We start from the raw sequence: 9,911 nt of genomic DNA on the forward strand, positions 1-9,911 counted from the left end.
TACTGCACATGTTATGAGCATGGGTGGCTAGACTGTATGGATGAGACTTCTTGGTATGGAATGGGTAGCAACTGTCGAGGTGGAAGTGTTGTTGGTGGTTGGTAGTTTAAATACAGACAGAGGTACTGATGTAGTCATCTTTGAAGTGGAGGTCAACATCGAGGAAGGTGGCTTGTTGGGTTGGGTAGGACTAGGTGAAGTGAATGGCGGTGAAGGTGTTGAGGTTCTGGAGGAATGTTGGCGGGGTGTCCTCACCCTCAGTCCAAATCACAAAGATGTCATCAGTGAATCACAACCATTTGAGGGGTTTAGGATTCTGTGTGTTTAGGAAGGATTCCACTAGATAGCCCATGAATAAGATGGCATAGGATGGTAATTGTGGATGAGGGTATAGCTGGCCATGGCAACCAGAAAGGACGTTGGAATCCATTGGGCATTGGAAAAATATAGTTTTCAATAGTGGTAAGGCCATGAGCATTAGGGATGTTAGAGTAAGGGGAGGTGGTATCAGTACTGAGAAGCAGAGTATTGTTTGGAAAACGAAGAGGACAGAAACATACACAAAGCCACCTCAAAAATCTCTCCACCCTACTCACTTCCAACTCCCACCTTCGACTGCCACTGTCCACCACCTCTACTACAATCTCCAAACCTACCCAATGTCCACACATAGCCTCACAGACCTACTACATTTACCACAACCTTCGAAACTCCCTCCCACCACCACACAGAATCCAGAACCTGAACAGACCTGAAACACAGTCATAAACCTTTCTTCCAAAAGCCTTAGCCCCACAGAAATATCAGTCCTTTCCAAAGACTTCACCTTTTGCCCAGCTCTCAAATTCAATCATGCAGAACGCATTAAAGATCTTCTCTCCTTCTCCCAGTCCCTATGGTGGAAACAATTTTTCGCCAACAACGCTATCAATCACACTCAACCAAAGATCAATGCTGAACCCCGCTTCTCTGAGTTAATCTCAAACCTTGCCTCATCATCATTCCCCAAATCCCTCAACAAGCAAACTAACCTTACAACCACCGAAAGAACTGTAATCCTCCACCTAAAAACTGATTCCGACCTTATACTCCGACCTGCTGACAAAGACTCCACCACTGTTGTTTTTAACCATGGGGATTACTTGGCAGGAAGAATCCTCCAGCAGTCATATACGTCAAACTAAAAACGTTGCTGCAATGACCCCATTCAAGAAATCCAGTAGGACCTCGAGCCTCTTCTCAAATCCTTAGGCCCATTTCAGAACCTCTCCTTGGAGTCCATCTCTCTCCTCACCTCTAACACTCCTTGTACTCCTACCTTCTACATGCTTCCTAAAGTCCATAAACCTAACCGCCCAGGACGCCCCATTGTGGCTGATTGCTGTGCTCTATCGAGAGAATCTCTGCTTTCATAAAACAACACCTTCAGCCTATTACCCGAAACCTACTCACTCATATAAAAGATATCAACCATTTCCTCCATGAACTCTCCACAGTTCCTGTTCCTTTACCATATGGCGCCCTGCTCATCAGTATTGATGCCATCTCCCTTACACTTACATCCCTAATGCACATCGCCTTGCCACTATTGAACACTACCTTTCCCACTGCCCGACAGATTCCAAACCAAGAACTTCCTTCCTGGTCGCCATAGCCATATTCTCACACACAATTACTTCTCCTTTAAAGGCATTACCCTATCCAAATGGGGGGTATGACAATGGGCACCCACATGGCGCCATCCTATACCTCACTATTCATGGGGCATTTAGAGGAAGCCTTCCTAAACACCCAGAATCCTAAACCCCTCAACTAGTTCTGATTCACTGACGACATCTTCATGATCTGCATTGAGGCTGAGGACACTCTATCCACATTCCTCCAGAACCTCAACAACTCTCGCATTTGCTTCACCTGGTCCTGATCAACCCAACAATGCACCTTCCTGGATGTTAACCTCCTCCTCTATCATGGCTATCTCAGTACCTCTATCTATATCAAACCTACCAACCACCAGCAATATCACCACTTCAACAGCTGCCACCTATTCCATACCAAGAACTCCCTTCTGTACTCAACCCAACAAGCCACATGTGTCTGTTGCATCTCCAGTGACAAGTGGGCCCTCCCAAAATACATTGAGTGTCTCACTGAGGCCATTACATACAATAATTGCCCCATGCCCAAAATTGGCACAGAAACAGATCTACCATGACTTATCTTACCAGTCTCCCATCACCTCAGAAAAGTCCCTCATCTGGCCAGAGAGGAGCATTCCTCTCGTGACTCAGTACCACCCAGGACTGGAGCAATTGAATACATTGTCCACCAGGTTTCAACTACATCTCGTCATGCCCTGAAATGAGGAATGATCTACCCACAATCCTTCCCACCCTGCCACCCCCCGAAGTGGTATTCCAGTACCCACCGTAACAACACATATCCTCATCCACCTCTACACAACTTCTGCTGCAAATCCCTTGCCTCATGGCTCACATCCCCGTAATAGACCCAGATGCAAGACCATGGTGACACATCAGGAGGGTAGCACATGGCATATCTAGGACTGTCTGGTTTTGTAGTTCACTTCTTCAGCACTACACATCCCTCTACTCCACCACCACTTACTCCAGTCTGCTCACAAACATCACCTATCCCATCAAAGACAGGGCTACCTGTGAAACCAGTCATGTGATCTATAAGGTAAGCTGCAACCACTGTGCAACCACTGTGCATTCTATGTAGGCATGACAACCAGCAGGCTGTCTGTCTGTATGAATGTCCACCAGCAAATGGTGGCCAAGAAACAAGTGGACCATCCTGTTGTCTTGCAGGCCGCCCAACACGACATTCTTTATTTTAATGAATGATTCAAAGCCTGTGCCATCTGGATCCTTCCTGTCAACACCAGCTTTCCTGAATTTCGTAGGTGGGAATTCTCCCTGCAATATATCTTATGTTCGTGTAACACTCCTGGCCTCAGCCTTCGTTAGTCATTGTCCTTACTCATCTAGCCTCTTTCCTATTCCCATTCCAGCACTACACAACCCTCTACTCCACTAACACACTTAGTCTTTCTTACGTCTCTCCTTGCCCTCATCTCTCCCCCTGCCCTCTGTCTAACCTCCTGACTGTGCCTATCTGCCCTACCTGCTCTCTACCTCGTCCCTGCACTCCCCTCACTCAATCTTACCCTACATCGTAAGCCAGACAGTTAGATTCCAGCTCCCGGCTGTGGTACAAGAACATGTGCAGAGCAGCAAGTTAAATTTTATCCTTTTCTGTGTTTTCCATGTAGTATGCTTATTAAATTTCATGTGTGTTTCTTTGTTTAAGAGGGTTAGTCCCGTGTTCTTGTAAACGTAAATTCATTCAGTCTTTAGCACAATAGTTGCTCACTGAACAGCGAGCTTTGACACATCAATGTGCTTGGTGACACATCGGGAGAGCAGTACGTGGAATATCTAGGACTGTCTGTTTTTGTAGTTCACTTCTTCAGTTAGTCTTGCTAGGATTGGTAGGAGGTGTGCATGCTGTGTGTGGACGCAGGAGAAGCTGGCCGTAGTTCATGAACAGCTGAACATGCTGTTGGCTACAGTCAGTCAGCTTCAGGCTGATGCCTTGGGGTGTAGTGGTGGTGGGGAATCTGGCGTGTCGCACGGGATACCTCAGGTATCACTTGTTTTGCACATGGGGTCTGCTTCCAAGGCACCTTCTAGTGCACGTGATGTGGTGGAGCTGCCCTCACAGCAGGGTGAGTGGCAGGTAGTAATGCGTTCGCGTTGCTCAAGGCCAAGGGCCAATGTGGAGACTGGCTACCTGGCCTTGCCCGTTCACCCTGTGAGTGGACAAGTGGCCACTCCTTCAGTAGGATCTGAACAGGTACATGGCAGGAGGGGTTTACTGGTTATTGGAAGCTCCAGTGTTAGGCACGTTAAGGAGTGACTTAGGCACGTAGCGTTCAGGGCTGGAAAGAAAGCCAATATGCACTCGGTATGTCTGCCAGGGGGCCTCATCCGACATGTGGAGGCTGCCTTACCAGTGGCTATCGAGCATGGAGGGTGCAGTCTTCTGCAAGTTGTGGCTCACATCAGCACTAATGATACCTGTTGCAGAGGTTCTAAAGTGATCCTTAGTTCGTAGGGGCGGCTGGTGGAGGTGGTGAAGATTGCTGGCCTCGCCCATGGGGTGCAAGCAGAGCTCGTAATTTGCATCATCATTCCCACAGTTGATTGGGGTTTGGTTTGGAGCCTAGTGGAGGGTCTCACCCAAAGGCTTAATCGATTCTGTGATGGTCTTGGCTGCACAAAGGCACTTCAACTGTTTAACAATTTTATTACTAAACTGTCGAAGTGTTCATAATAAAGCTCCCGAATTTACTGCTCTTGAAGAAAGTTCTCGCGCTCTGATTACTCTTGGGACTAAGAGTTGGCTGAAACCTGAAGTGGAAAGCTCAGATATATGTAGCGATTCGTGAAATGTATATCGGAAAGACGTATTAGAGGCCATAGTAGGGGTAGTGTTCATTGCAGTTGACAAAAATATTGTCTCTATTGAGACCGAAGTTGAGTGTGACAGTGAAATCGTCTGGTCGCTCATAACAGGTGTACGCGAAACTAAGTTAATTGTTTGATGTTTTTACTAGCCGTCCGATAGCACTGTGGCAGTTATAGAGTCATTGAAGGAAAATCTACGGTCAGTAGCGCGTAAATGCTCAGATCATGCAATACTAGTTGGAGGCGAGTTTAACCCGCCAAGCATAGACTAGAATGTCTATGGATTCATTGCAGACAGACAGTCGAGCGAAATACTTTTGAACACGTTTTCTGAAAACTGTCTTGAACAGATAGCTCGGCAGCCCACATGCTATGGGAAATATCTTAGACCTTATAGCTACACTACTGGCCAATAAAATTGCTACACCAAGAAGAAATGCAGATGATAAACGGGTATTCATTGGACAAATATACTAGAACTGACATGTGATTACATTTTCACGCAATTTGGGTGCATAGATCCCGAGAAATCAGTATCCAGAACAACCACCTCTGGCCGTAATAACGGCCTTGATACGCCTGGGCATTGAGTCAAACAGAACTTGCTTGGATGGCGTGTACAGGTACAACTGCCCATGCAGCTTCAACATGATACCGCAGTTCATCAAGAATAGTGACTGGCGTATTGTGACGAGCCAGTTGCTCGGCCGCCATTGACCAGACGTTTTCAATTGGTGAGAGATCTAGAGAATGTGCTGGCCAGGGCAGCAGTCGAACATTTTTTGTATGCAGTCGTGCATTATCCTGCTGAAATGTAGGGTTTCGCAGGGAACGAATGAAGGGTAGAGCCACGGGTCGTAACACATCTGAAATGTAACGTCCACTGTTCAAAGTGCCGTCAATGCGAACAAGAGGTGACCGAGACGTGTAACCAATGGCACCCCATACCATCACGCCGGGTAATACGCCAGTATGGCGATGGCGAATACACGCTTCCAATGTGCGTTCACCGCGATGTCGCCAAACACGGATGCGACCATCACGATGTTGTAAACAGAACCTGGATTCATCTGAAAAAATGACGTTTTGCCATTCGTGCACCCAGGTTCGTCGTTGAGTACACCGTCGCAGGCGCTCCTGTCAGTGATGCAGCGTCAAGGTTAACCGCAGCCATGGTCTCCGAGCTGTAGTCCATGCTGCTGCAAACGTTGTCGAACTGTTCGTGCAGATGGTTGTCTTGCAAACGTCCACATCTGTTGACTCAGGGATCGAGACGTGGTTGCACAATCCGTTACAGCCATGCGGATAAGATGCCTGTCATCTCGACTGCTAGTGATACGAGGCCGTTGGGATCCAGCACGGCGTTCCGTATTACCCTCCTGAACCCACCGATTCCATATTCTGCAAACCGGCGCCAACCTTGTGTGAATGCTCTGAAAAGCTAATCATTTGCATATCACAGCATATTCTTCCTGTCGGTAAAATTTCACGTCTGTAGCATCTTCGTGGTGTAGCAATTTTAATGGCCAGTAGTTTACAAACAGACCAGACCTTAACGAAAATGTCAGTATAGAATGGGGATTAGCGATCATGATGTGATTACAGCAACTATGATTACGAAACTCAATAAATCAGTAAAGAACGCTAGGAGAGTGTTTCTGCAAGCTAGAGAAAATAAGCATTTATTAACATCTTACTTAGACAGTGATATGGCATCACTTTGTACCAGTGAGATGGATGTAGAGGAATGATGGGCAAAGTTTAAACAGACTATAGTTCGTGGTCAAGAGAGTTACGTGCCTAGTAAGCGGATAAAGGATGGAAAAGACCTACCGTGGTTAAATAACGAAATTTATAAGATGCTGAGGAAGCAGAGGCTGTTGCAAACTAAGTTCAAAAGGGGTCGCACAAACGACGACAAGCGAAGGTTGGTAGAGATTCGTGCGTCTGTGAAAAGTTCTATGCGCGAAGCATACAACAACTACCATCGTCACATCTTAGCAACCCGAGAAAATTCTGGCCGTATGTAAAATCGCTAAGCGTGTCTGAGGCTTCCATTCAGTCCCTTGTCGGCGAGTCTGGTGTGGCAGTTGAAGATAGCAAAACAAAAGCCGAAGTTTTAAATTTCATGTTCAAGAAATCGTTCGCGTAGGAGAACCGTACAAACACAACCTTAGTTGACCATCTGACGGACTCCCGTATGGACGACACAGAAATAACTCTACCTGGCATAGAGAAGCAACTTAAAGATTTGAAAACAAATAAATCACCAGGTCCAGATGGAATCCCAGTTCAATTCTACTAAGACTTCTCTACGGCATTGGCCCATACCTAGCTTGTATTTATCGCGAATCTCTCGCCCAGCACAAAATCCCAAGCGACTGGGAAAAAGCGCAGGTGACTCCAGTATATCAGAAAGGTAAAAGAAAGGACCCGCAAAATTACAGACCAATGTCCTTAACTTTGGTTTGCTGCAGAATCTTGAACACATTCTCAGTTCAAATACAATAAATTTTCTTGAGGCTAAGAAGCTTATGTCCACGAATCAGTATTCCTCTTGCAAAACTCAGCTTGCCCTTTTCTCACATGATATACTGCAAACTATGGGTGAAGGGCAACAGGCAGATTCCATATTTCTAGATTTCAGGAAAGCTTAGACACGGTGCCCCATTGCAGGCTGTTAACGAAAGTACAAGCGTATGGAATAAGTTCACAGATACTTGAGTGGATCGAAGACTTCTTAAATAATAGAATCCAGTACGTTGTCCTCGACGGCGAGTGTTCATCAGTGACAAGGGCATAATCAGCACTGCCCCAGGGAAGTGTGGTACGACCGCTGTTGTTTTCTATATACATAAAAGATTTGGCAGACAGGGTAGGCAGCAGTCTGCAGTTGTTTGCTGATGATGCCGTGGTGTACGTTAAGATGTCCAAGTTGAGTGACTGTAGGAAGATACAAGACGACTTAGACGTAATTTCCAATTGGCGTGATAAATGGCAGCTAGCCCTAAATGAGGAAAAATGTAAGTTAATGCAAATTAGTTGGAAGAGCAAACCCGTTATGTTCGGATACAGTATTACTAGTGTCCAGCTGAACGCAGTCAAGTCGTTAAAATATCTGGGTGTAACGTTGCACAGAGAAAAGGGGTGGAACGAGCATGTGAAAACTGTGGTATGGAAGGCAAATGGTCGACTTCGGTTTATTGGGAGAATTTTGGTAAAGAGTGGTTCACCTGTAAAGGAGGCTGCATATAGGACGCTTGTGCGACGTATTCTTCAGTACTACTCGAGTGTTTGAGATCCGTACCAGGTCGGTTTGAAGGAAGACATCGAAACAATTCAGAGAAGAGCTGCTAGATTTGTTACCAGTAGGTTCGAACAAACTGTAAGTGCCATAGAGGTGCTTAGAGAACTCAAATGGGAATCCCTGGAGGGGAAGCGGGGTTCTTTTCGGGAAAAACTATTGAGAACATTTAGAGAACCGGCATTTGAAGCTGACTGCCGAACGATTCTACTGCCGCCAACATACATCGTGCGTAAGGACCACGAAGATAAGATACGAGAAATTAGGGCTGATACGGAGGCGTACAGGCAGCAGTTCTGTTTGTGAGTAGAACGGGAGGGGAGATGAAAAGTAGTGGTACAGGGTACCCTCCGTCACGCACCTTACGATGGCTTGCGGAGAATCTATGTAGATATAGATGTAGATCCCTCCCCTCCGCAGCCTCATCCCTACCACCACCCAGTTGCCTCTCCCATCGTGTTCGTTGTCTGGCTTCAACTGCCAGGGACTGTGGCCATGTGTGTGTGACTTCAGTTTACGTGAGTGTGTGTGTGTGTGTGTGTGTGTGTGTGTGTGTGTGTGTGTGTCTGTTGTCTATTTTTGACAAAGGTCTTGTTGGCCAAACATTTTTTTTGTGATAGTCTTTTTGATGTGCCTATCTGTGACTCAGCATCTCTGCCGTATGTTGAGTAGCAACGACCCCTTTTATTAATATTGTCACATTCCAGCCTGGATTTTCCATTGTTTGATTTTGCCTGACAGCTTTTCTTCCATGCTAACCCAGTGTTGTTTTCCTTCGTTACTATTTTCCAAATCATTACTATACTCGATGTCCATCCTTCCTTCTCTTCTTTCTTGTGTTTCTCTTGTTGCCTTACTAATCACACTGCACACTCTGCTTATGAGCCACACTGTACCAACAATCTCGGACGCACACAGCAGACGTCTACAAGTTCACCCTGACTGTTGATGCAGCATCTCACGTCCCACGCATTACTCCTGTAATATCATTAATTCTACACCTTCAGATTGATCACTCTCCCTGTATCACTCTCCTGTATTTTTTTCGCGCCCCTTTCCTGTGCCACACTATTTTGTATCTCATCCTACCAATTACTCCCAGTCCCCTCTCCTTCTCATCTATATTTCAGTTCGTATCTACTAATGTCACCAAATCCCTCCTACTCTTATCCACTGACAGACCTGTAACCCGCAGTAAAAAAATCTTTTAATTTATGTTTTTTTCTTTGATCTCTCTGTTACTTCACGCCAATTTCAGTTGGTTTTCGCCTTTCACTTTCGACATACTCCCTCAGATTTAATCTAATTTCCCCTTATTTGATCTGTTTCGTGATTTTTCTCACGTATTTTGGTGTTTTTTGGGAATATTTTCGGGCATAATTCTACGTTATTTACGTATTTCTTCGCATTTTCCCACTACCATGGATCCTTGCTCCTTCCATCTGCGTCAATACAGAAAAGTATCCAGTCTTACACACTGTTCCTGCATTATTGCTTGGCTCATGGGATCGCCAAAATAGTGGTACTGAGACATGAGGGGAATGCTCCTCTGCAGCTGGGCGGTGGGATTTTGGGAGGAAAGGTAACTGGAAAGGTAAGGTGACTGGAAAGGTAAGGACGTGACATCTGTATTTGTACAAGTTCGAACAGGGCAGGGGGTTAATTACGGACTGTGGAGACCTCAGTGAGACCCGCTGTGTATTTTGAGAGGGACCGCTTGTCACTGGAGAAGTGACTACCACGGGTGGCTAGGATGTATGGAAGGGATTTGTTGGTATGGAATGGGTGGCAACTGATGAAGTGGAGATATTGCTGGTGATTGGTAGGTTTGATATGGATAGATGTACTGATGTTGCCATATTTGAGGTGGAGGTCATCATCGAGGAAGGTGCCTTGTTGGGTTGAGTAGGACCACATGAAGTGAATGGGGGAGAAGGTGTTGAGGTTCCGGGGGAATGTGGATAGGGTGTCATCACCCTTGATCCAGATCACAACGATGTCATCAATGAATCTGAACTAGGTGATGGGTTTAGGTTCAAATGGCTCTGAGCACTATGGGACATAACTGCTGAGGTCATCAGTCCCCTAGAACTTAGAACTACTTAAACCTA

Source organism: Schistocerca piceifrons, chromosome 3 (assembly GCF_021461385.2).
Source record: "Schistocerca piceifrons isolate TAMUIC-IGC-003096 chromosome 3, iqSchPice1.1, whole genome shotgun sequence".
Lineage (NCBI taxonomy): Eukaryota > Metazoa > Arthropoda > Insecta > Orthoptera > Acrididae > Schistocerca > Schistocerca piceifrons.